At 39.5% G+C, this 27,205-nt stretch overlaps 1 protein-coding gene and 1 pseudogene across 2 annotated transcripts in view; both read left to right on the top strand.

Moving 5' to 3' along the window:
• OPHN1 (oligophrenin 1) overlaps positions 1-27,205 on the top strand; it is a 369,115-nt gene that overhangs the window by 169,269 nt on the left and 172,641 nt on the right. The window lies entirely within an intron of this gene.
• LOC142434622 (exosome complex component RRP46 pseudogene) lies at positions 15,638-16,334 on the top strand (annotated as a pseudogene).

Below are 27,205 nucleotides of genomic sequence, written 5' to 3'. Positions count from 1 at the left end.
TCTTCAAGCCTTTAAGAATCCAAGTGCTAATATCACTTGATAGCTGGGCACCATCAGCTTTCTTCACCACTTTTGTTTATGTATCCACTTTGAACTCAGCCATAGAGTCGGGGCAGGCTGGTGAGCTTCTTCCATGTGGGTTTTGTTGTTTCTCAGCTAGATGGCTGCTTGTTTATTTTCAGGTCTTTGAGACTTCATATGCCATATCTTTTGGTAGCTGGGCACCATCAGCTTTCTTTAACCACTTTTGCGTGTGCACCCATTGTCTTCAGCGATCATGACAGGAAGATGAGCATCTCAGACTGCCAAACTATTAGAACAAAGGGTTCTTGTGTTGAGGGAGTACTTGAGCAGGGGCCCACTGTCCATCTGTTTTCTTAATACTCAACATATATATATATATATATATATATATATATATATATATATATATATATATATATATATATATATATATATATACATAAATCTATTTCCCCCTCATATAAATATATTTACATCATTATATGCCAGTATTTAAATCTCTATGACTACCTTTTGCCTCCTAGTTCTTTCCTCTATTTCTTTGTACTTTCCTCTTGTCCCACTATCTTGTTCAGCCTTCATTTGGGTTTTAGAAGTTCCTCTTGGTTACATTGCTCTTGATCCAGCCCTGCCAGCCCTCTTACACCCTCCTTGCCACTGGTTATGGATCACTTGTTGTTCCCTTGTCCTTGGGTTTGTTAACACCCACTTCCTTTCCCCCGCCACCCCTACTCCCATGTCCCACTGGAACTGTCATCCCATTGTCCTCTTTTCTGGCTTGTTTATCCAACTTATCCCTTCCAGGTAGAAATGCTATGTACCATTGTAAGACAGTACAATGAAGCAACAATAGAAAGTAAAACAATAGCTACAACACACACACACACACACACACACACACAAACGTATAAATTGTTCAGGGTCTATTTGTTCTCCTTCACGGGTGTTTTCCAGTTGAGTCTGATGGGGTGTCATGCCCTGGCACTGCCTCTATCCCTGGGGATTTCATTGCTCTGCTCCCTCTGCTGCTCTGCTGCATGCCCCCAGAGGCTGGCTTCTGTGTAGTGAGCTCCTGGCAAGCACAATTCTCTCTGTGTGTCTCTAATGTTGTCCCCAATGGTGCTATGGGTCAATGAGGCGTGCTGTGTCCTGTGGTGAGGCCAGCCCTGTGGTCATCTCTGTGCATTGCTGTTCTGAGCAAGAACATTTTCCTGAGGGTTTGGTGTGCCAGGATGTGCTTCACTCTTTTCTTTTCTTTTCCCTATCCCCCTTCGTTGACTCATGTGTGCTCTGATGAGACTAGTCTCTCTTCTTGAGCTGTAGCATCAGTGCTGTCCTCTGAAGTGAATTCTTCTTGGGGGGAGGGTGGTGCTGTCCACTTAGTTGGTAATGGAGCCAGCCCCTCAGGTCTCTCTATCGGTTCCCTGCTTCATGTCAGTGTGTTGCGTTCTTGTCTTGGAGCTCCAGGTTAAAGTCTGGTCCCTCTTTCCCTGTGGAGACATAATCAACATCCTCTCCCTGTGTGGATTAGTGTCCTGTTTCCCCGGCTACCCACACCTTCCCCCCATCCTATTTAATGGGCTACTATATTTATCCCTGAGTTTAGTCTCGCCCCTGCCATATTGCCTGGACCTCACCCCAGGGACGTATGTATACAGTATCTTGTTCCCTATGCCCCTTTTGAAATTTTTGAGCTTACCTCAGTGGACTCATGTAGTACTTGTCCTTTTGTGCTTGGCTTACTTCACTTAGCATCATTTCCTTCAGTTCTTCTCATGCGGTGATGTGGTTCATGCGTTCATCACTGCTTTTTAGTGATGGGTAATACTCCATTGTGTGCGCACATATAACTGTTATCATAATCCATACATATATCAGTTGTGTAAAGCACATTTGTGCATTCATTGCCCTTATTCTTTTTTTAATAATTTTTTTTATTTTAACAATTTATTGGGGCTGATACAATTCTTTTCACAGTTCATACATATACATACATCAATTGTATAAAGCACATCTGTACAGTCTTTGCCCTAATCATTTTTTTCTCTTTTCTTCTTTTACATTTTATTAGGGACTCAAACAACTCTTACCACAATCCATACATATACATACATCAATTGTATAAAGCACATCCATACATTCCCTGCCCCAATCATTCTCAAGGCATTTGCTCTCCACTTAAGCCCCTTGCATCAGGTCCTCTTTCCCCCCCCCCTCCCTCCCCATTCCCCCCTCCCTCATGTGCCCTTGGTAATTTATACATCGTTATTTTGTCATATCTTGCCCTATCCGGAGTCTCCCTTCCCCCCTTCTCTGCTGTCCCTCTCCCAGGGAAGAGGTCACATGTGGATCCTTGTAATCAGTTCCCCCTTTCCAACCCACTCACCCTCCACTCTCCCAGCATCGTCCCTCACACCCTTGGTCCTGAAGGTATCATCCACCCTGGATTCCCTGTACCTCCAACCCTCATATGTACCAGTGTACAGCCTCTGTCCTATCCAGCCCTGCAAGGTAGAATTCGGATCATGGTAGTTGGGGGGAGGAAGCATCCAGGATCTGGGGGAAAGCTGTGTTCTTCATCGATACTACCTCACACCCTAATTAACCCATCTCCTCTCCTAAACCCCTCTATGAGGGGATCTCCATTGGCCGACACTTGGGCCTTGGGTCTCCACTCTGCACTTCCCCCTTCATTTGATATGATATATATATACATATACACATATATACACATACATACACACACTTATATCATTTTTTTTGCATGATGCCTTATACCTGGTCCCTTGGGCACCTCGTGATCGCACTGGCCGGTGTGCTTCTTCCATGTGGGCTTATTTGCTTCTGAGCGAGATGGCCGCTTGTTCACCTTCAAGCCTTTAAGACCCCAGACACTATCTCTTTTGATAGCCGGGCACCATCAGCTTTCTTCACCACATTTGCTTATGCACCCATTTGTCTTCAGCGATCCTATCATGGAGGTGTGCAGTCAATGATATGATTTTTTGTTCTTTGATGCCTGGTAACTGATCCCTTTGGGACCACTCGATCACACAGGCTGGTGTGTTCTTCCATGTGGACTTTGTTGCTTCTGAGCTAGATGGCCACTTGTTTATCTTCAAGCCTTTAAGACCCCAGTCACTATCTCTTTTGATAGCCGGGCACCATCAGCTTTCTTCACCACATTTACTTGTTCACCCACTTTGGCTCCAGCCATTGTGTCGGGAGAGTGAGCATCATAGAGTTCCAATTTAATAAAAGAAGGTATTCATGCATTGAGGGAGTGTTTGAGTAGAGGCCCAAGGTCCTTCCGCCACCTTAATACTTGACCTATAAATATAGACACATAGATCTATTTCCCCATCCTCCTATATATATTTGCATGTACATGTCTTTGTCTAGACCTCCATGAATGCCCTTTGACTCCTAGCTCTTTCCTCCATCTCCCTTGACTTTCCTCCTGCCCTACTACCATGCTTCATTGCCACCTGGGCTAGAGTATACCTCTTCTCTAAGCAACCTTACCCTTGATCATTGCCCTTATTCTTAAAACACTTGCTCTTCACATAAGCCCCTGGCATCAGCTCCTCATTTCCCCCCTCCCCCCCAGCTTCCTCCTCCCTCATGAACCCATGATAATTTATAAATTATTATTTTGTCATATCCTACAGTGTCTGACGTCTCCCTTGATGCACTCAGTGGTGATTTTTTAAGAAGTATATCACCAGACATTTCTTCTAAGTATCCTCTGGATGCATTCAAACTTCTAGCCTTTCGCTTAGCAACAATCATAACCACTGATTATTTATGCCACTTGTGAGGAAACATTTTAAATGTATAATGTGAGTTGATTAGTCTATACTCAATTTTACATTCTATGAAGCATATATCTATTATACTCACTTTTACATTCTGTGATGCATATATCTATTAAAGTCTATAAAATACCAAGAAGACAATAAATAAATTATTAATAAAGCAAGAAATCCACAAATGGTAGTCAAATTAAAAAAAATTATACCTGAGAATTAAGTAAAGCAATAAATTGTTTAATTCTGCTGTATACTTATTCCACACATTTGTCTCTCCCAGGAGAAACTATTTTTCACAAAAACAAGAACAAACCTATAAGTATTTGTTTTCCCTTCATACTATTGTGTGAAATTTCTACTGTATATACTTTTACAAAACATGGCTGTTGTGAATCTCCCACAAGTCAGCATTGGTTTAACCACATAGCAGAACTAACATGTTATTAATATTTGAAAATACATATGATAAGCAGGAAGGCAGCATTTTACCAGAGGGAAACAAAATTCTTCATGATACTATTTCACAAGCGGCCATCTAGCTGAGAAGTATCAAAGCCCACATGGAAGAAGCACACCAGCCTGTCTGACCACGAGGTGTAGAAGGGACCAGTTTTCAGACATCAAAGAACTAAAAATCATAACCGTGTGTGCCCACTTTCCCGATACGATCACTGAAGACAAACGTGTGCATAAGCAAATGTGGTGAAGAAAGCTGATGGTGCCTGGCTATCAAAGATATAGCGGACGGGGTCTTGGAGGCTCAAAGATAATCAAGTGGCCATCTAGTTCAGAAGCAACAAAGCCCACATGGAAGAAACACAACAGCCTTGTGACCACGAACTGTCGAATGGATCAGGTATCAAGCATCAAGGAAGAAAAAAATCATATCATTGTAAATATGGGTGAGTGCAGAGTAGAGACTCAAAGCCCATCAGTAGCCAACCAGGCACCCCCTTAATGAAGGGTTGTGGGAGGAGATGAGCCAGTCAGGGTGCAGGGTAGCAACGATGAAACATAACTTTCCTCTTAATTCTTAAATGCTTCTTTCCCCCCACTATCATGATCCCAATTCTACCATACAAATCTGGCTAGACCAGAGGATGTGCATTGGTACAGATAGCAACTGGAAACAGAGGGAATCCAGGACAGATGACTCCTTCAGGACCAGTGGTGAGAGTGGCGGTGCCTGGAGGGTGGAGGGAATGTGGGGTAGAAAGGGGGAACTGGGTACAAGAATCTATGTATAGCCTCCTCCCTGGGGGATGGACAGAAGAGAAGAGGGCAGAGGAAGACGTTGGATAGTGTAACATATGACAAAATAATAATTATTTATGAATTATGAAGGGTTCATGAGATGGGGGGATTGGGGAGGGAGGGGAAAAATGAGAAGCCAATATTAAGGGCTCAAGTAGAAGGCAAATATTTTGAGAATGATGGCAGCAAATGTACATATGGTCTTGACGAATGGATGTATGTATGGATAGTGATAAGAATTGTACGAGCCCCCAATAAAATAATTAAAAAAAGATACTGTTTCATACTGAGGTAATTATTTAATCTATTGTGGATAAATGGCAAAGGGATATTGTAACTTTTTTCTGTTGAAAGACAAGTTTTATTCTGCCTATTGACTTTATGTTTTCTTTAGAGACATATGTCTTATTGTGTTCCTTTACTCTCCAGATTAGCACATCTTGATTTCTTGTAAGCTAATTTCAACTGTTTAGTCCTCTAAGAGCCTCTAAATTTAGTTCTTTGGTTAGGGAGAAACTTAATAATGTTACTATCAGTATTGTGAATTTGAGATATCTTGATATTGTTATTTTTGGGGTTTTGTTGGGAGATGTGTTAGTTACACAATTTCATTTCAACTTGCTAGAGTGAAGGGGTGAAGTATAGCCTGTCAATCGGGTCACATCCTCTCTTCCTCCCTGGAGGTGGGACATACTCTCTCTCTGCATCATCTTCCTATTAACTAGACACATGGAGCTATGCTGATGGCAGCCATAGCCCTGGAGATGCATCCCCTTCCTTTGGATCCACAGGACTTTCCACCCACTGGCTTGTGATCATCCTGCATTCAGCATCATTGCATGTGCTGTGTGAGTCTAAAGAGGAATTCATGGGCGAATATTGGACATATGGGCTAATATCGAATTTATGGATTTGATCTGGAAGGGGCTGGGATGTTTTACTGAGGCATAATTACTTCTTGATATAAAGCTCTCTCATACACACATGGGAGTGTTCCTGGATTTGTTTCTTTAGTCAAGCCAGCCTTAGACATGAGATTATAGGAAATAAAGTCTGTAACAGTACTTCCAAATACAAGGTGTTTGATGGCATTCATAAGGAAGGGGTTATTTTCATTCATTGGGATTAGAGGAGACAACTGAGGTTGACTTAGGAGTGCAAAAAATATGGGAATGCTCTAAATAACTGTTGCATAGAAGGACTCGGGCATTGGTGTAAGGTGTATTAGCAGTTTTGATAATTAGATCTGAATAAAAGTCTGTGAGGAAAGGTGTACCTGTTAGTGCTAACCGTCCAATTGTTATTGCTGATGTTGTAATAGGGAGTGCTGTAGATAGGCCACCTATTTTGTAAATATCTTATTCATCATTAAGACTATGAATAATGGAGTGGGGTCATATGAATAGTGTAGCTTCAAAGAATGTGGATATCCAAATTTCTGAGTGAGAAAGAGGAGGCGTTCTACTCCCATAAATAACCACACTCTCAAAAACCCTCAAAGGCAGTTCTGCCCTGCCTTATAAGGTCGCTATGAGTACGAAACGACGTGTTGGTAGTGAGTCATTCTGATGTATATATGTGGAGAAAAGCCAAATAGGATTGATTAATTGCAATTGTCACTATCATTAACCCTAACTTGCTAGACGTTGAGAAAGCTTCCATTTTTAAGAAATCTTTTTGTATGACAGCCCAGATGGCAGTGAATTGTGCTTTAATAGCTTTGAACCATAGGGCAAGGGGTTGAATTATAGAATTATTTTATATTACAGGATTACAAGATTAGTTTTGAAAACATAAACACCGGATACTACTATAGTGCTGGAGTGGAGTAAAACTGATACTGGGGTAGGGTCTTCTGTGGCTGAGAGGAGTCTAGGATGAAAGCCAAATTGATCTGATTTACCTGTAGGAATCTTAGTTGAGGTAGTGTATTGTTATTATTTGAGTTTATAATGAAGATTTCTTGATGTTCCCATGAGTTAGAATATCTGAGGATCATGCTATGATTATTACAAAAATAACAGGGATGTGGTTATAGAACATGGTTCATATGGCTGCTGTGTTAGTATCTACCCAATCATATCATCAACCAATTAATAAAAAAGATAAAATCCTGACACCATCTCATCCAATAAACAATTAGAATAAGTTATTGGTACTAACTAAAATTATTATAATAATTACAAATAGAAGAAGGTGTTTGAGGAATCGGTTAATGTAGGAATCTGAATGTGTGTGTCAAATAGAGAATTCTGATGACTTGTGTAACAATGCTTAGGGAAAAAATGGTAAAAAAAAAAAAACAACAACCCACCTCACCACCATCGAGTCAATGCTGACTGATAGAGATACCCTGTGTATTTCCAAGACTGTAACTGTTTATGGGAGTAGAAAGCCTAGTTTTTCTCCCTTGGAGTTGCTGGTGGTTTCGAACTGCTGACCATGCAGATTGCAGCCCAAAAGTAACCACTACACCACCAGGGTTCCTGCTCTAACAACACTACTGGTATAAAAATCAATGAAAAGTCATCTAATTTGAAGCTTAGGTTAGTTTTAAAGTTTGAACGTTAAATCTATGTCAATTAGAGATAGGGGCTTCTTTGATAAATAGTATAGCTGGGATGCAGCTAGTGATAATGTATAGAAATAGTTATTTAAGAAAAACATTTTAAAATAAGATATAAAATAATTAGATTTAGAAATATGTGTAGATGGCATGAAAATAGGTAAAGTTAGAATTATAAGGGCGATAAGAGTATAGGTAGAAAGTATATTTATTACTTCTATTGCGTTACATCGATTTCTGGCTCCTAAAACCAATGGATTATTACTGTCCTTTAAAAATAAGAAAGACATATCTTTAAGTGTGGAGTTAAAGGGTTAGCAGTTCTTGCCTCTTCCTTGAAAATAAAGGGTGATCTATGACTAAATTCGTAATTCATTGTTTTGTTTGATCTATATTTACTATATATTACATTTCAAAATGATTTTAGGATTAAGAGAAAGAAGGAAAAAGGAAATTAGATTCTTAGTTATTTGCTGGGGTACAAGGTTGTCCCCAGCACTCAAATGAGTCCTCAGGAGTGACATCACAATTGTGGAAAATAATAGAGACAGACAGACAGACAGCGGGGCACAGTGGCTCCTCATTCCATGTCAGGACTAAGAGAGTGAAAGTATTTTCGAATGGCTATATATAATTGGGCTTACAGATCTTTGATAAGGTATGCACATCATACAGCTAACATATAACACAATAGGTAATATAAGCAGGTAACATAATAAACAGGCAATGACGTGAGTCATCGTCTTGACCTAGTGCTAGTTGACTTCAAACTCCCTAATCCCTCCCCAAGCGTTTGCTACATTTAAAGGTGTTTTGGTTATAGAACCTGATGGCGCTTATCTATAGGTAACCATCAGGCACAAGGAATAGCTAGATGTCTTATCTTCTTTATGACTGTTACTTTGTGGGGGTTATTGGAGGGACTGTGTCCATTCATAAGAATATATATTAAGATTTAGTTATATCTCATAACTGTAAGGGTCATCCCTTAGTAGAGTCAGCTTTCCAGGTCCATAATTTTGAACATGGATTATTTAGGTGTAATACATTCTGATCCAGTCCCTAAGTTTACCACAGTTATTGAGTGGCTTCTCAAGTAAATGAAGGATAAATTGTATTGATATAGTAGATAAAATTGCCTTGCTGGGTTATAATTAGTATAGATAAGGAGTAAAGGGCAATGATTAATACATTCAGGTCCATAAATAGTATAGTAAAATTCCAAAACTCATTGCCATCGAGTCACTACTGACTTACAGGTACCATAACCACCTAGTTTTATAAGAATGGCAGCAAAGACCAGTGAACCTGCAATGCTTCAAACTTGTGCTTTGGAAAGTCATAAGTAAAGTCCATTTAATGATGTTTTAATTATAAATGCTACTATACAGGTGAATCATAGGAATTTGGAAAATCAGAATGATAGTATAAGTTGTATATAATAATGAATTAACAATAGGTTTAGGAAGCTTAGACCTTCCCCCCCCCCCCAAACCGTTTTATTAGGACATAATCCAGACATCATACTGTTCAGTAGTTCAGTCATATCAATCAATTTCAAAACATTTTCTTCCTTCTTGAACTCCTTGATCTAAGCTCCCTACTATCTCCCTACCATTTCCCTTACCATATCCCTAAAGAGCTCTTATTTTAGTTGCTGTCTCTCTAGATTCACCCACCCTGGGTTTCATATACTGAAAAACAGAAAAATACAAAAGGTAAAGAATGCTACAAACAATAACAAAATACAACATAGATAAATCCCAATTTGGAGGGAAAAAAACAGAAAATATTAAAATCAGAACAACCTCAAAGTGTATCAAAAGGGAGATCAAATGACAAAGTTTCAACTATCCAAATCTGATTGATCATTTTAATCTATAATTGTCTCTATAAGATTCCTGTGTGATAACTAGGTTATCCCCATCTCTCAATGATGGGCAGAGGGGGATCAGTGGAGGCTTATTCCATGTGCAGTTCTTGTGGATTTGGGGCACCCATTATCATCCATAAACTTCTACAAACCAGAATTTTACAGTTCAATCTCTGTTACCATTCTCTCCTTTGGATTTGGATTACCATATATACTCATGTATGAGCCGAGTTTTTCAGCACATTTTAAATGCAGTTTTTGTGGTGAAATTAGGTGCCTCCGCTGACATTTGGGTTGGCTTATACTTGAGTATATATGGTATATCATTTACGATCTCTGGACCACAGATGTTTGTGTTCTTCCATGTGGGCTTAGTTGATATCTCACTTTGAAAACTAACTTTTATGAGGCTATTCTAATAACTAGGCATCATCTAATTCCTTCACCACACTTGACTGTAGTGCCTATATCTTCCCTGTTTCCTTCTAGATAGTGCATACAGAGCAGGGCTGTCATAAGAACTAATTGTTCTTAGATTGAAGCTAAGATTAAGGGTGAGCCTAAAATCCATTCTCAATCTTTGTTTTCTGTCTACCTCTGGCTCACCTTAGGGACATCTTTGTCATTTTATGAAAGATCATAAAATTGATCATCTCCCTGGAACATAAGGTCCTTATGTTTATACTGTCATTGATTTAGCCCATGATAATTTATTTAAAACACAATTGAGAAAGGGAGATAAACAAGTGTAGGCTAACTAGAAATCATCATACATGAATTATTGACTTGGACAGATTCAGCCCTTACATGACTGGGAATAATTTACACACACAATCGGAGATCATTGTCAGGCAAAACATACAATAATATTCACTGTAAATGTCAGACCCAGATCTGCCAGAATACTAGATGTCAAAGCAATTAAGGCATTAGTCTACTATCTGAGAGTTCAAAACTCTTGATATAGCTATCTTCTGATTCTTCACACACCATGTAGTTATGGCCTTAACTCCTTGGGTTACAAATGTGTTGGACTCCAGATAGAGTCCAGTTCACCCAGAGGGTGTTCCACATCACATCCTTCTGGTATGGCCTTTGGAGTATGTTGTATACCTCAAAGATTCAGGATTCAATGTCCCAGGATTCTCAGGTCAGCTGGAGACCTGGAAGGAACTGTATGCTGAGATGAAACGTGGTTCCATGGGTTGTCTGAGCCCAGAGTATATGACGTACCCATCAACTAAGGGAATGAGGAAGCAGCCTCAGGTATCTAGGGACCAGGGTGTTTGAAGTTCCCATTAACTTAGAATGTAGGTGTCTACAGAAGCCTGCTGTGAGTTCAATGCACTGGGCAGGCAGGTTGAAAGGCTAGGTGTCTGGTGGATGTCTAATGTTTCTGGATGGTGGGGTTGGGGGTAGGGGTGTGGGGCTCAGATTATTTATCTTTTGGTTATTCTCTAAGATTACTCATACCCTACTTTTCTTTATGTTTTCCTCCTGATGATGAGGGATTAGCCATCTTGAAATGGAATTGCCTAGGTTCTACCTTTTTTTGGGATTCTCTCAGCTTCTTAAATAGTTATTTTCTCCTCTTTCACTCTGCTGGAGAAGGTTGAGTCTATGATTTCTTATATTATCTTGTCAAGATTTTTAAAATTTTATTTTAATGTCTTCCCTTTCTGGGATTCCATTGAGACGTGCTGTTCCTCCCATTAGTGCTCCCCATAATGTGTAGGCTTTCTTCAGGCTTCTCTGCTTGTCCTTCTCATAGATCAGACCCCAGAGGTTTCTTTCTCTTCAAGCTCACTAATTTGACTTTCCATTTCTTCAATTTCAATGCCCTGCTTTTTTAAGTGTTGTCTCATTTTGGTATCTTATTATTTTTCTTCTGGATTTCTATTTGATGTCAGGTTTCATATTTTTCTGTTGTTCTTTTGAATTCTTGTTTCATTTCTTGAAAATCTACTGAATCCTTTTCCTAATAGCTACCATTTGTCAAGTTTGGACAAAAGTTGTCTTGAATTATATTAAAATATTTTTCGCCTTAACCCCAAAATAGCCCCTGAAGTCTTCGTGAAGTCAGCCTGCATACCTGAGCATTATGCTATTTTAATACTAATTTATATGGGATCAAATTTACAATAGATATTTGAAAGATTAGAGACCTTATTGGGTAATGAGTTTGTTAATGAGAGAGGGTGCAAATGGTTGTTCAGCTGGAAGAATGTAATCAGTAGCATTGAATTGTACATCTAGAAATTACATCTTACCATGTATGATCTCAACAAAATAAAATTAGAAACACTTAAAAAATTGAATGTATAATGATAGAGATGACATTTCAATTCATTGTTGACTGGGTAGTTAATTTGATCATTGGACCTTTTGGCAGTAGTCATGGGAAGGGTACATTTCCCTTTGTAAAACCTTTTGCCCTGTCTGAATCTTCCCTTATAAAATCTTTTCCATGCTCCTTCAACAAAGATAATTAATAAAAAAAGATAAAACCAATAAAGTTGGGTATGATCATAAAATTGTTAAATGTGTACTTATTTGTATTACCTAGGTATATAATCAATAGTAAAGGGAATATGATTTCTGCTGTAAAAAGAAACTAACATGATTCAGTAAAATTTTCAAAATATTAATGGTTTAGTATCCAAACTTTCCTCATGTCAGTCTGTTATATTGTTACTATAATATTTCACAATAAACAAGGATCTGTTTTGTGCGGTGACTGTTTAGATTACCGAGTAATGCCCATATGTTGTTAAGATTTCCGATGGGATTAGTGAGCACCCCTTTTCATGCAGTGGAGCTTGAGGCTTTACTCTTGAATCACCATTGTAACTGCTCTGGTATAATCCAGTCGCAATGCTAAATGCATTTGTTATATAATCGGCACAAATGGGAATCAAAGGAGTAGACATTAAATTCATTCATAAATTCCTTTGTAGTTTCCCGTTAATTTTGAACAGTTTAAATGAACGATTTAAAAGGATCTTTGACATTATTTGCTGCTCTCAAAAAACCTGTTATATATTATCAGTATTCCTATAATTTACAAAATCCACCCTACAATTAAGTTATTATTTAATAATATTTAAGTTAGTGTAATAGGGAGTTACCTAGTTATTTAAGTTACTTTAATAGGGAGATTCTATCTGGTGGTGGTGTGTGTGTGTGTGGTGGTGGTGTCTTCATTTTTTTCACTGCATTTCTTTTTAAGGAAGCCTGATATCCTTTTTCAGGGATTAGTCTCTCCTGATAACATGCATTCTGGGTGTACTTCTTCCAAGAGAGATTTATTTGTTTTTCTGGCTATCTATGGTGCTTTCAATATTCTTTGCCAGCACATTCAAATGCATCGACTCTTTGGTTATCCTTATTCACTGTCTTGCCCTCAAGTCCATATGAGATGATTAAAAATACGTTGGCTTGGGTCAGGCAGACTTTAGTCCTTAAAGTGAACCCCTTACTCTTCTTCAAAAATTTAAAGATGTCTGTTGAAGTAGATTTTCCAAAATAAGTCATTTATTTGATTTCTTGATTACCGTTTCTATGTGCATTGATTGTAGATACAAGTATGTTAGACGGGGTTCTCTAGAGAAACAAAACCAGGACACTAATATATATATATATATACACATACATATATGTATATATGTTGTAAAATAAACAATTAATCTACAAAGCAGTACAAATGGCTCAGTGCAAATCACTTCCATGAGACAGCTAATACACGGCAGTCCTTCAAGTCTTGAGGGCTGCCACATAGTCAGTCCTTTGTCGAGCAATTCAGGCTATCTGGCCAAACCTAACCATTTACTCTCCCCACTTCTGTGTTGCCCCTTCTATCAGTAAACCTCATTCCCCGACAGGGTGTTTCTTATTCTTGATATTTGCACCTTCCGTTTCTTTTGTTAAGTTTGGCAGTGGATTGCCAGATTTGTTGATTCTGTCAAAGAACAACTTCATGTTGATTTTCTATTCTTTTTTTTTTAAGCAAAAGGGGAGAAATTTATTGGAACCCATACAGGAAACCCTAGAGGGGCCCAGCATACCCTACTGTGTAGGCATGCCCAGGCAAAGGGTCGCACCATTCACTGTACCCTCATGTCCCAGAGGGACTCCCCTTGAGCTGAGCTCCAAAGCCCTAGGATATACAAAAAACCCACATTTTACTTGATCTGGTTTTCAATATTGTCAATATTTTGTGTTATGTATATTTTAGAGTTTATGTCTGATATATTTTGTCATTATGGGTAGCCTTCTTGAATTGTTATATGTTTTTCAGTGTATCAAACCGGGTTTGATGGACATATAGAGGAAACAAGTAGAATAAGGGTTCCTGGGGGGTGCAGTGGGGAAGGTAGCCAAGGAAGGATAAAAGGGAGCTGATATCAAGGATTTCAAGAAGGAGGAAGATGTTTTGAAACTGATTGGTAGCGATTGTACAATACTGTTTGATGTGATTGAACTATATAATGGTTCAATCTATGTAATGGTTCAAGCTATGTATTTGTATTTGCTGCCAATGAAATGGTTGTGAAGAAAAAGAAAAGTAAGCAGACAATACAAAACTGTAGAACAAATTTAAATGGATTGTGAGGGAGAATAAATGATAGGGTGGTAAGTTTTATCCTAACTGCATTTACAACCATGCATTCTGCATAATATCAAGGCTGTTCACATCCCTGGTCATGGTGTGTCTTGACTGATGTATGTAATCCATTAAAATTAATGTCATTATTGATATGTATGTTTGTTGTCATTTTGCTCCCCCCCCCTGCAATCTGGTGTTATTAGGATTTTTGTTTTTCCTATATTTCTGTGGTGCTGCTTCTTTGCAGATTTTCTTCTATTCCTCTTTGAATGTATTATCTAATTCTGTTATCTTAGTATTCATCTTCTAGATTTCTATTTAGTTTTGGGGTTGTAAGGTTTCTAGTTTTGTTTTTGTAGCTCTCTTGATCATCATCTGTTGGAAGTATCTGAACATTATTCTTCTGAATTCTTTTTCTAGTAATTCTAGTATCTTTTCTTTAGAAAGTGAATTTGGATTTGGGATTTGTTCACTTGTTTCTTTCTGTTTTTCTTGTTGTTCTCCCCCCACCCCCACCCTTTTTGTGGACTTAGATTAACTGCTATTTCCATGGCATCTCGATACAGCTTTTAGGTGTAGATCCTAGTTCGTGTGTGGGTAGTTGACTTTGTTATGTGATGCAAGGGAGCATTAATATATACATCAGAAAATATAAAGAGATGAAAGAACTAGAAATATATAAAAAGGTAACAAAATATATTTTTTTGAATTGTTCTAACAGGTCATGTTTTTAAATGACTTCTGAATCTTCAATAATAATAAAAAATACTTAACATGTGGTCCTTGAGATTACTGCCTGGCTATAAAATAAGGTGATTCCTTAAGATGAATGATTCTCTAGGAGTCAGAGCGCTGCATGCTAAGCACTCTTCCCATCGATTCTTCTCTTTCTTTTTTAAAAAAAGCATTTTATTAGGGGCTCATACAACTCTTATCGCAATCAACAAAATATTTTTAAAGCATTGTTTGGGCTTGTCTACCAAGCCAGGAGCATTGCAGTTAGTATAGTCTAGAGTGTGCACAAGTCACTTCGCTAACGTACTAGGGTGAGCATGGGACTCACACTGGTGGAACACAGAGGCTCAGGGCTGGCGGAATACATATGTGTGGGTCTGGCACTGGTAAAATGGTTACACCGGGACCAGTGGTAGGGAGCACACAGTGGTCAGAAGAAAGCATAGGACGTTGTAGGCTTTGTTCTTTCTTCTTCTCATTCTGACCACATCCAAAGTCCTTGGGGCATGGAAACCTTGGTCCACTTAGCTTTGACATTGTTTTCCAAGTTTCCCTAGAGTACAATTTTTCTTCCATGTTGAATTTCTTCCAATTTTGTAGAGGGTCAATGTTTTAATTTACTCATATGTATGAGTAAGTGACCTTCTTGGCCCAGAACTGTACACTGAACTTTGTGTATTGGTTTCCTGCACTACACTGTATGCTCTTTAAAACTAAGTAATGGCTGCGCGCGCTGCACGTGGGGTCTCCAGCACTAACAGTGGGTGATGCAGACGGATACCCAGATCCGTGCTGACCCGCAGGCTGAGGCTGGTCCTCGGAGCCCCGGCTGCAGTCTCCGGCACTTTGCTTGGGAACAGAATCTACTGTCATGACCAGATGGCTCGGCCTCTTTCCTGCAAGGCGACAGGTCCGCCCTGGCAGGTGTGAATGGGCCTGCCGAAGTGAAGGGCAGCAAGGAGATCTTCAACAAGGTCCCGCTGGAAGTGCTCCTGAGACAGAAGATCGGGCTTCCAGGTGTGGCCGAGAAAAGCCGGGAGCGGCTGAGCAGGAACACGTGCGCGGCAGTGGTTTTGGGGGGCACTGCATCCCCGCACCTCCATCACCGTGGTGCTACAGGTTGTCAGCGATGCTGGCTCCCTCCTGGCCTGTTGCCTGAATGCTGCCTGAATGGCGCTGGTGGATGCAGGTGCGCCCATGTGAGCCCTCTTCTGTGGCGTCACCTGTGCTCTGGACTCTGATGGGAATCTCGTGCTGGACCCCACAATGAAGCAGGAAAAGGAGGCCCGGGCTGTTCTGACGTTTGCTCTGGACCCTGTGGAGCAGAAGCTGCTCATGTCCACCACCAGGGGGCTCTGCTCCAACGCCGAGCTCCAGCAGTGCCTGGCCGCAGCCCAGGCTGCCTCTCAGCACTTCTTCAGCTTCTACAGGGAGTCTCTGCAGAGACGCTACTCCAAGAGCTAAGGCCACTGCCTCCACCACCGGGACGGCTGGGCCCCATAGCCTCCAGTGTAAAATAAACCCGCCAAGCAACTCTCAAAAAAAAAAAACTAAACAAAAAAAACCCTAAGTAATATTTTCTTGTTTATATTTATATAACACCAATGTGAAATGAAATATTGTCATATTTGTCTTATATCTATCTAAAACAAGGGTAAGGAAACTTTTTTCTGCCAAGAGCCATTTGGATATTTATAGCATCTGTGACAGGTCATACTGGTCAAACATTTAATTGGCTCACTCCTAATGTGATGGCTGGAACTGCTTCTCATGTGATATTAGCTTATACTGATGGTTCCTTGGGCCTTATATGGCCTGTGGGCCAGACATTTCCTATATCTGATTTAAAATATAGACTCAACGCTTTTATACTTAAATCAGTTAAATAGATGTTTAATAAATGTTTCTGAAGCTATTTGAGAGAATTAGGGCCAGAGATGGGAGTGGCAGTAGGGGACAGATTTCCATGGCCCAAACTCAAGTCATTATCTTCAGGACTGTTCAAACCATGAGCCAATCCCTCATTTTTTACTCTTCCCCACGTGGGACAATTTATTTTCTCTGAGTAACACTATCTCTTCTGCTATTAAACTGTCATCATGTTTATCTACGCTCTTACTTTTGATATTTTTCCCCTGATCTGGTTTCTTTGCGGCTTCCCTTGTTTATGGGGCTCATCGCCTCCCTCTTTCTGAGAGGTCCTTTGCTCTTGATTGTAGACAGTTTGTAATTTGTGGCCTTATGCCACAGCACTTAGGAAGAATCAGTCTAAAGAAACAACAGAACTGTACTCAATTGATTCCAAAGACTCATATTTTGGCACACTTTAACATCTCTTAAATTGAGAATCATCTCGGTATTTCACTGAATAATTTAGCTTTTTTCTTTACAGTACATAAATAATTTGTGTGGTTTACAATTGATGGTATCTTAGATTTGAAGTAATAATAGTTCAGTAAATTATGAAGTCAGAAGGATAAGCATCACACAGAAATTTATGTTCATGTACTCTTTGTTTTCTTGTCTATTTTGGTTAATGTTGGCCTTTTACTTCCTGCTTGCTTCAGCTTCTCTTGAATGAGCTTCTATGGGCTTCTCTTGAGTCAACAAGTATTTACTGGATATCTACTATCTACCAAGAATGGTATTAAATGCTAGGAATAGAAAGATGAGCAAAAGTAGTCAAAATCTCTGCTTCTTTTAAAATACAAACACTCCTATTAAATTTTTATCCATTGACATTATAAACTGATCTGATCATAAACCAGATTATTCTATTACTGTTGTGTTGAGGTTCGCCAATTCTCTCATTTTCCATGAAGAAGGAATTGTGCTGGGTGATCATTTTGGAACCTGTGTCTAGTGACCATGTAGGGATATGGTAGCAATATGTGTTGACAATTTCAAACTAGTTATTCTTGGCATCATCAGTTACCTTTCCAAGGTTTCCTTCCTATGGTGTAGACTTGATAGTTTGCATCTGTTTCTGTCAGACAATTAAAATCACTATAGCAAGTTCAAATGGAGTTACCTCAGGATTTAGTTTCTCTCTTCATTTGTAGTATCTCTTTGATGTAGCTCCAAGGAAGATTCCATTTGGAATATGTTAGTTGGCACTTGGTCCAGCTTACAAGGAAGCAGTTACTTCATCCCTTGTAGTTGTTATTCTCCAATCATTGACTTCTAGATAAAGACTTATTTGTAATATACCTGTTATCTTTGTATTCTCTTCTAGAATATATAATCACATTCCTCAAGGACAAAAAATAATAGAGATACACTGTCATATAGGGTCTTGTCTTCATTGAAGTTTTGTTTTTATTTTAATTTTATATAGATTTACACATCTCACTCTCCCTGCCATCAAATCAATGACAACTGATAGTGGCCCTATAGCACATGGTAGAACTCCCTCTGCGAGTTTCTTAGAGTATAACTCTTTACATGTGTAGAAATCCTATTCTTTTTCCTCTGGAGCAGCTGATGATTTTGAATTGTTGTCCTTGCAGTTAGTAGCCCAACGAGTAATCTCCATGCCACTAGGGCTTTGTGGATTTACATATACTAGGTATAAAATTCAAGAAGTACAAAAGGGGAACAGTGAAAATGAGGTGTCTTTCTCACAACTTGCCATAAGCCTCTCAGTTAACATTCCAGGCAGTAACCACAGTTAGCAGGTTTTAAAATATAACTTGCTATGGAGAATTTAAAACATGAAGTAAAATGAATGGAATAACGAATCTCCTTATATGAATATACGAATACTTCAACAATGGCTGACAGTTGGCCACAGTTGTTACAACTATATACCCATCACTTTCTTCTTCACGTACTGCATTATAGTAGAAACCGGGACCCCGACACTAATCTGTTCTAGAAGGAGTATCAAGATGTGATGGAATCGAGTTCTGAATCATTGTTTCCGATAAGAAATAACTAAAAATGGATTAATCCATTCTCGACCACCAAGTCTTTATCCTAACATGGCCTTTTTATATAAAACATTACATAGAAATTTCAAAGAAAATAATTTCAGAGTTACATAATATAATTTAAATAAGAAACACGACATAGAAAAAGTTATTAACGACTACAGTAAGACCTATACCTTGAGACTGATGAGGATCTGGATCTGTGGACATGGATGTGGAGAGGAGGTATGGAGAGAGTCATACCCCTTCCCTTAATAATTTATAAATTATTATTTTGTCATATCATACAGTGTCCAATGTCTCCCTTTGCCCACTTTTCTGTTCTCTGTCCCCCAGGGAGGCGGTTATATGCCTATCCTGTAATCAGTTCCCCCTCTCTACCCTTCCTCTACCTCTCGGCATCGCCATTCTCATCATTGGTCCTGAATGGATCATCTATTCTGAATTCCCTGTGTCCAGTTCTTATCTGTACCAGTGTACATCCTCTGGTCTAGCCAGATTTGTAAGGTAGAATTGGGATCATGATAGTGGGGTGGGGAGCATTTAGGATCTAGAGGAAAGTTGCATGTCTCATCGTTGCTATACTGCACCCTGACTGGCTCATCTCCTCCCTGCAACTCTTCTGTAAGGGGATGTCCAGTTTCCTAAAGATGTGCCTTGGGTCCCTACTCCGCACCGCCCCTCATTCACAATGATATGGGTTTTTTTTTGTTGTTGTTCTTTGACGCCTGATAACTCATCCCTTCAACACCTCGTGATCACACAGGTTGGTGTGCTTCTTCCATGTGGGCATTGTAGCTTCTGAGCTAGATAGTCACTTGTTTACCTGCAAGCCTTGAAGACCCCAGAGACTGTATCTTTTGATAACCAGGTACCATCAGCATTCTTCACCACATTTGCTTATGCACCCTCTTTATCTTCAGCGATTATATTGGGAAGGTGAATATCATGGAATGCCAGTTTAATAGAACAAAGTATTCTTGCATTGAGGGAGTACTTGAGTGGAGGCCCAGTGTCCATCTGCTACCTTAATACTATATCTAAAATAGATGCACATGAATCCATTTCCCCATCCTCATATATAAATATATTTACATGTGTACATGCCTTTATTAGCCCTCTATAAATGCCCTTTGCCTCCTAGCTCTTTCCTCTATTTCCATTTACTTTCCTCTTGTCTCACTATCATGCTTAGTGTTAATTTAGATTTCCGTAACTCCTCTTGGTGACACTACCCTTGATCACGACCTAACAGGCCTCCTGCATCCTCCTCACTACCGATTTAGATCATTTGTTTTTCCCTTGTCCCTGGGTTTGCTAACACCACTTCCTTTCCCCCCACCTTCCCCTCTCCCATGTCCCCCCAGAACTGTCAGTCCCGTTGTTTTCCCCTCTAGATTTTTCATCCAGCCTATCTTATTTAGACAGACCTGCAGAGATAATAACATGCACAAAAACAAGACAGAGTGAAACCAAGCAACAAAAGAAAACAAAACAACAACAAAAAGCCAATGACAAAACAAAACAAACCACAACACAACAACAACATTGAGAAGCTTGTAGTTAGTTCAAGGACTGTTTGGTGGCCTTTAGGAGTGTTTTCCATTCAAGTGTGATGGGGTGCCAAGCCCTGGCCCCAAAGTCTTATTTTTGGTATTCCCTGGAGACTTTGTTGCTCTGTTGCCCTTGCTGTTCTGTTGCACGCCCTTAGTGTTTTTCCTCGGTGTGGTGGGATCAGATCGGGTGCAATTCCCACACTGTGTCTCCAAGTGTTGTCCCCTGTAGGGCTAAGGGTCAGTGAGGAATGTTGTATCTCATAGTGGGGCTGGCCATATGGTCCTCCCTGTGGATTGGCTGCTCTGAGCGGGAAGATCATCAAGGCTTGGTGGTCCAGGATGTGCTCCACTCTCTTCCTCCCCCTTCATTTGCTCCCATGTGTTCTGATCAGACATATCCCACTCCAGGAGCTGCAGCTTCAGTGCTGTCCTCTGAAATAAATCCTTCGGGGGTAGGGGGGTGGGGGGAGGAGCAGCTGTCCTTGTAGTTGGGATTGGGGTTGGCCCCTCAGAACTCTCCACTGGTTTTCTACTCCTTGCTGGCATGTTGCATTCACATCTTGGAGCACCAGGTTGAAGTCTGTTCCCCCTTTCCCTGTGGAGATATAAGCAATACCCTCCCCTTGGGTGGGTTAGTGCTCTGTGCCCCCGCTACCCATTTCTTTTTAATTTTTTCCTCCCCCCACCTCCTTTATGGTTGGCTACCATATGTATTCCTGGATATGGTCCAGCCCCTTCTATAACACCTGGTCCTCGCCCCAGGAAAGTTTGTATACAGTAGCTTTTTCTGTATGCCCCTTTTGCATTTTTTAAGCGTACCTCAGCAGACTCATGTTGTACTTGTTCTTTTGTGCTTGGCTTACTTCGCTTAACATGATTTCTTCCAGTTCTTCCCATTGCAGCGATGTGCTTTATATGTTCATCACTGTTTTTAGTGATGTGTAGTACGCCATTGTATGTACCACAGTTTTTTAATCCATTCGTCTGTTGATGGAAATTTGGGTTATTTCCAACTCCTTGCAACTGTGAACTGTGCCACAATGAACATTGGCGAACAGATGTCTGGGTGTGGTTTGTTTCTTGCCTCTTCTGGGTATATGCCCAGTAGGGGTATTGCTGGGTCGTATGATAGCTCGATTTCCATCTGTTTTAGATATCACCAGATCGATTTCCATAGTGGCTCTATATACCGACAGGTCCACCAGCAGCGTGGACAAAAAATGTGCTGAAAAACTGTTGTTCGGCTTATATACGGGTTAGTGGTACCCCAGCGAGGTATAACGTCTTGCTGTTCCCCTCTCCACCCCCCACCCCCGCAGGTAGCAGGGCGAGAGCCCATTATCTCGCAGGTAATTGCCATTTCTCCACTGTTCATTCAAAGCTCACTGACACTGCAGGGCTTTGAATGTTTGTTTACTCACATCTAACCAATCAGAGCCGTCCTATGACGTGGGCGGCTCCAATTTGCAGAAACGCCCTAAGTGATTCACTTATGCAGGCAGCTGAACTGGTAAGGATGTGGCTGTGTCTGCGCTCAGTCTCTCCCCTCTGGTCTCTGTGTTAATTCACATCCTGCATCCCCTGCCTGCAAGGACTCCCCCCCTCCTCCCCTATTAGAAATGGATACTCTTGAACCAAAATGAAGGTTGTGTCAAGAGAAGAGAGCAATAACAGAATTGCAAAAGCAAGTGAGGGAGTGGCGGAAAATGAAGGCTGACTTGGAACAGATTCCAAAAGTTCGTTGTGGTTTAACGTCTTTTAATGGGGCTCTAGAGAGTGAATTGCATAAATGGGTTATGGTGTGTCATCAAAATGGTTACTGTGTAACACACATGGGGATCCGCATATGTGCTCTACAAATGGCTAAGGATGACAAATATAAAGCACCAGGCATTGAAAAATTTGCTGCGTCAGCAGGATGGTATACCCGCTTCATGAATAGGTTTGGCCTACTATGTTTGAGACAAAGAACAAAGAGTTCCCCAAAATTGCCACAAGACCTTGAAGAAAAATTATGTCATTCCAGCCATTAATTATAAAACAAAGAAGGATTTATAATTATGACCTGGCAGATATTGGGAATATGGATGAAACTGCAATGACTTTTGATTTTCCAAGTAACAGAACTGTGCAAGTTTAGGAGAAAAAAACATTTTTCTCAAAACCACAGGAAACGAAAAAAACAAAACAAAACCCTTACCAGTTGTTCTGTCATGTTTGGCTAATGGAACTAAGCTGCATCCTGTCATTATTTTTAAAAGAAAGACTTTGTCTAAAAAGATCAATTTCCCACCAAGAGTTACTGTGCGTGCACATGTTAAAAGCTGCATGGATGAAGAAGGAACAAAATAATGGCCGGAAGAAATTTGGAACCGACGACCAGGAGCAGCCTTAGAGAAAAAGCCATCGTTACTTGTTTGGGATATGTTCAGAGCCCACCTATCGGATGACATAAAAAAAAAGGCAAAATCTAGTAAAGTTACTTTAGCCATTATTCCAGGTGGGCTTACATCTGTACTGCAGCCTCTGGATGTATCTTTGAATAAGCCTTTCAAAGACCCTGTGCTAAGGATGTGGCATGAATGGATGTCATCTGGTCAAGCCCGACTAACAAAAGGAGGAAATCTCATGAAGCCTGACATAGAGTTAATAGCAAAGTGGGTTCGAGATGCACGGGAAGACATTCCAGAAGACATGGTGCGACGTGCCTTCCAGAAACGTAGTATTAGTAATGCTATGATGGCAGTGAAGACTGCACTTTGTATGAAAATGACAGCAGTGATGGTGATGACGGCGATCTCAGTGAGGACAGCGTCTATGATGACCTCACACCAGCTGAAGCTCTGCATTGGGATACGGATGGTGATGAGGAATCCAGTTTTGAAAAGGTTTTAACTCTTTACACTTTAGCTTGGTTGGTGATTGAGCTCAGGGAATAGTACTCTTAAGGTATCATTGTTGATACCTTATTGTTTTTGTTGAAGCTATTTTCCACTTACTGTGCTGGTTTACTAATGTTAGATGACTTGTCCTTTTATCTATGTTTTTTATTTAAAATAAATATTTAAATACATTACCCACTGATGTCTCAATGTTTAGTAATTTTATTTTCATTTGTTTTGATGATTGAAACTCACCAATAGCTTGTGCATTTCCCACCCTAAGCTTATAGTTGAGTCAATCAGTTTTTCTGGTGTCCCAGGTAATAATTAGGCACCTCAGCTTATACTCTGGTTAGCATATATTTGAGTATATTCGGTAAGTCTAGTTTTTATTAGGGACCCCTGGTGGTTTAGTTGGCTACGAGGTGGGCTGCTTACCACAAAATGAGTAGTTCAAAACCAGCAGCTGCACCTCAGATGAGGCTTTCTACTCTTGTAAAGAGTTAGAGTCTCAGAAACCCACAGGGACAGTTTTACTATATCGTATAGCAGCGGTTCTCAACCTGTGGGTCACGACCCCTTTGGGAGTTGAACGTCCCTTTCACAGGGGTCACCCAATTCATAAAATTAGTAAAATTATAGTTATGAAGTAGCAATGAAAATCTTTTTATGGTTTGGGGTCACCACAACATGAGGAATTGTATTAAAGGGTTGTGGCATTAGGAAGATTGGGAACCACTGTAAACTGTTCTTCCGATGAAGAACAACTGACTTGCATCAAGAGTTTGTAATAGCTATTTATTTTGAGGGTAGTTGGGTAAGCGTTACTGTATTTGTGTGCACATGAGTGAACTAGTTGTGAATTTTAAAGTATTAAAATGAAGATTCTATGTTCCATGATTCTTTGGTGCCATATTGACAGATTATCTTGCTTTTGTATTTTTTAATTAAATTAGAAGGCATAGGATTAATAATTTTGTTTCTACTAATCTCTTTACCTATGCCTATCTTTTTTGAATGTAGTCTAGAAAGGTATAATATTTAACGTAGGGCTTCCATTACAGATCCAAAGAAAAATAAAGGAAATTGTTTACAGAAGTATCTGGGTAACATTAAGAAGACTAAGTTTATTTAATTTTAACAGTTTTATTGACATATAACTAATACAGCATGCATTTCAACAGTTAGGTCAAATCATAAGGAGTTGCACAAACATCACCACAATCAGTTCGAGAACATTTTCATGTACTGCCACCAGCTCCCCATTCCGTGCACTCTCCCTCCTGACACCTGCAATTAGCCATGAATGCAGCTACTCTCTCTGTAAATCCACCCGTCCCGTATTTCATATACTGGAAAACATATCCCCCTCCCCCCTCCCAAGTAAACAGCAACATCAAAATAAACAAATAACATTAGCAAGATAAACCAATGAAAAATCCCAATTTAAAAAAAGTAGGAAATATAAAACCTCAAAATATATTTTAATTAAAAAATTTTTTTTCTGTTTCTCTGTGACTCCCTCCTCTTTCACTTATAAGGACCTTGTTATTAGATTGGGCCCACCTAGACCAGAACATATTTTAAATGGGGCCAAAGGGAGATCAAATCATAAGGTGTCAGATTTTAACCTACCTGCGAATGGCAAGGTTATTCACCTCCATGATCCATGGCCAGAGGGGATTTACTTGAGACTCAATCCATGGGTATTTGCCCCTCACTTTTTAAAAAAAATATGGAACAACTTAAAACTGGTTCCAAATGGAGATCTAATAATTAGGCATTACATTTTAATTTAACTACATCTGCCATAATCAAGTTTACAATATTCCTTGTCTGATAGGAAGGTTATTCACATCCCTCTACTAAGCTCAGAGGGGATTCACTGGAGGCTTAATCGATGTGGGGACCCTGCAAAAGGGTTTTAGGCTTCTATTGTCATCAAGCCTTCTAGAAACCAAGTGTTCAAAATTTAAGCTCTGATATCCCCTACTTCAGATTTGGATTTTATTATTTATAACCCTGGATCACTCAGGCTGGTGTGTTTCTTCCTTGTGGATTTAGTTGACACTTCATTAGATGGCTGCTTATTTGAAGACAAATCTTTAAGATCCACGTCCTATTTTTTTGAGAACTGGGCACCATCTGCCTTCTTCATTACACTTTGCTCTAATACCTATATCTTCAGTGATCGTTTCATGGTGATGAGCATTGAGCAGGGCTATGTCATAAGAGCAAATTTTTCTTAGATTAGGGGTAGAATTAAGTGTGAGCCTCAAGTCCATTCACATATCTATGTTTTATAGACATTTCTGTTCACTTTAGAGGCCTCTCTCATTATTATTACAATGTGATAGAGAATTTTATCAATCATTCCCGAGACATATGCTAATTCTAATGATAATGTCATTAGTTTATTCTTTGTTATAGAATTTAACACTGTTGAGAAATGGAAATTACACAAGTATAAGCCAGCTCCAAACTCAATTATATAAATTGTTAATTTATACATATTATACCTGCAGTTCTCAACCTGTGGGTTGCGACCCCTTTGGGGGTCGAGTGACTCTTTCGCAGGGGTTGCCCGATTTATAACAGTAGCAAAATTACAATTATGAAGTAGCAACAAAAATAATTTTATGGTTGGTGGGGGTTTGTATTAAAGGGTCGCGGCATTAGGAAGGTTGAGAACCACTGTAAACTATTAAATGACTATTTACACTTAAAATGGGGATTGGTAATAGAGCAACCTCATGAGGTCCTCAATTAAAGGGTTCTATTTTACATTGATTAAAACTCAAAGAATGTTTGACCACAGGCCATCCATCTCCTCCCCTCATCCTCTCACCCCCCCCAAAAAAAACAAAACAAAAAACAACCAACTCTGACTTTGCTAAATTTGCCCACATGGTTCTCTCAAGGCATGAATTTTTCTTTAGTTTCAACTTAAGTTATGCTGAGCATGTTAATTCTCACTTGGCGAATTCCAGGTCTTTACACATTTCATCATAATAATTTACATTGTCTTTTCAAGCTACCCTTTGAAAATTTCTTTTCAGCTGTATTATATCATCTATTTCAACATTTGCATTAGCTACTTTTCATTCAAGAGCACGGTTTACAATCTCTTTTGGCATCTACTTTGATCTTTGCCTTCTTTCCTGTCATTTTTATGGCCTTTTGCTTTTTCAACTTCCACTTCAACTTAATGGCTGAGCAATGGCTGGTTTGTTCCACAGTGAACCCTTGGCCTTCTTTTAGCTTCTCCATTGTCTTTTCCCACAGATGTAGTCATTTATTTCTGTGTATAGTCAATTTTTGTGTAGTCAGTCAGAATTGTCATTTTTCGTATTGTTAAAAAAAGCTAATTGCAATGAAGAAGTCCTTGGTCTTACAAAATTCTGTCATGTGATCTCCAGCTTCATTTCTGTAACCAAGACCATATTTTTAACTATTGTTTCTTCCTCTCTGTTTTGAACTTTTGCATTCCAATCACTAATAATTATCAATGCAACTTGATTGGATGTTTTATCAATTTCAGACTGATGAATTTAGTAGAACTCTTTAATTTCTTCATTAACTTTAATAGTTGATGTATAAATTTAAATATTGCTTGTTTTAACTTGACTTGGTTGTAGGCATATAGATAATATCCTATCACAGACAGAATTATACTTCAAGGTAGATCTTGATTTAAAATGTTCCTGTGGATGAGTTATATGACGCCATTCTTGAATTTGTCATTCAACCATATGATTGTCTGATTCAAAATGGCTGTGGTAGTTACATAATCTGGTTTCAATTTAAGGATTAAGAGTGTAGGGTTAGAGTCTAGCCTGTTAATCAGGATATAACCAATGAGGCCTCTGTGTGGGCATGGCCTTCTCCTGAGGATTCTGAGAACTCCTGTATTTCCTCCTTGGAGGTGGGAGAAACTCTCTCTCTCAGCTCACTTCCTGCGAGAC

This window comes from Tenrec ecaudatus, chromosome X, assembly GCF_050624435.1.
Source record: "Tenrec ecaudatus isolate mTenEca1 chromosome X, mTenEca1.hap1, whole genome shotgun sequence".
Lineage (NCBI taxonomy): Eukaryota > Metazoa > Chordata > Mammalia > Afrosoricida > Tenrecidae > Tenrec > Tenrec ecaudatus.
This window is presented reverse-complemented; position numbering and strand designations above follow the sequence as displayed.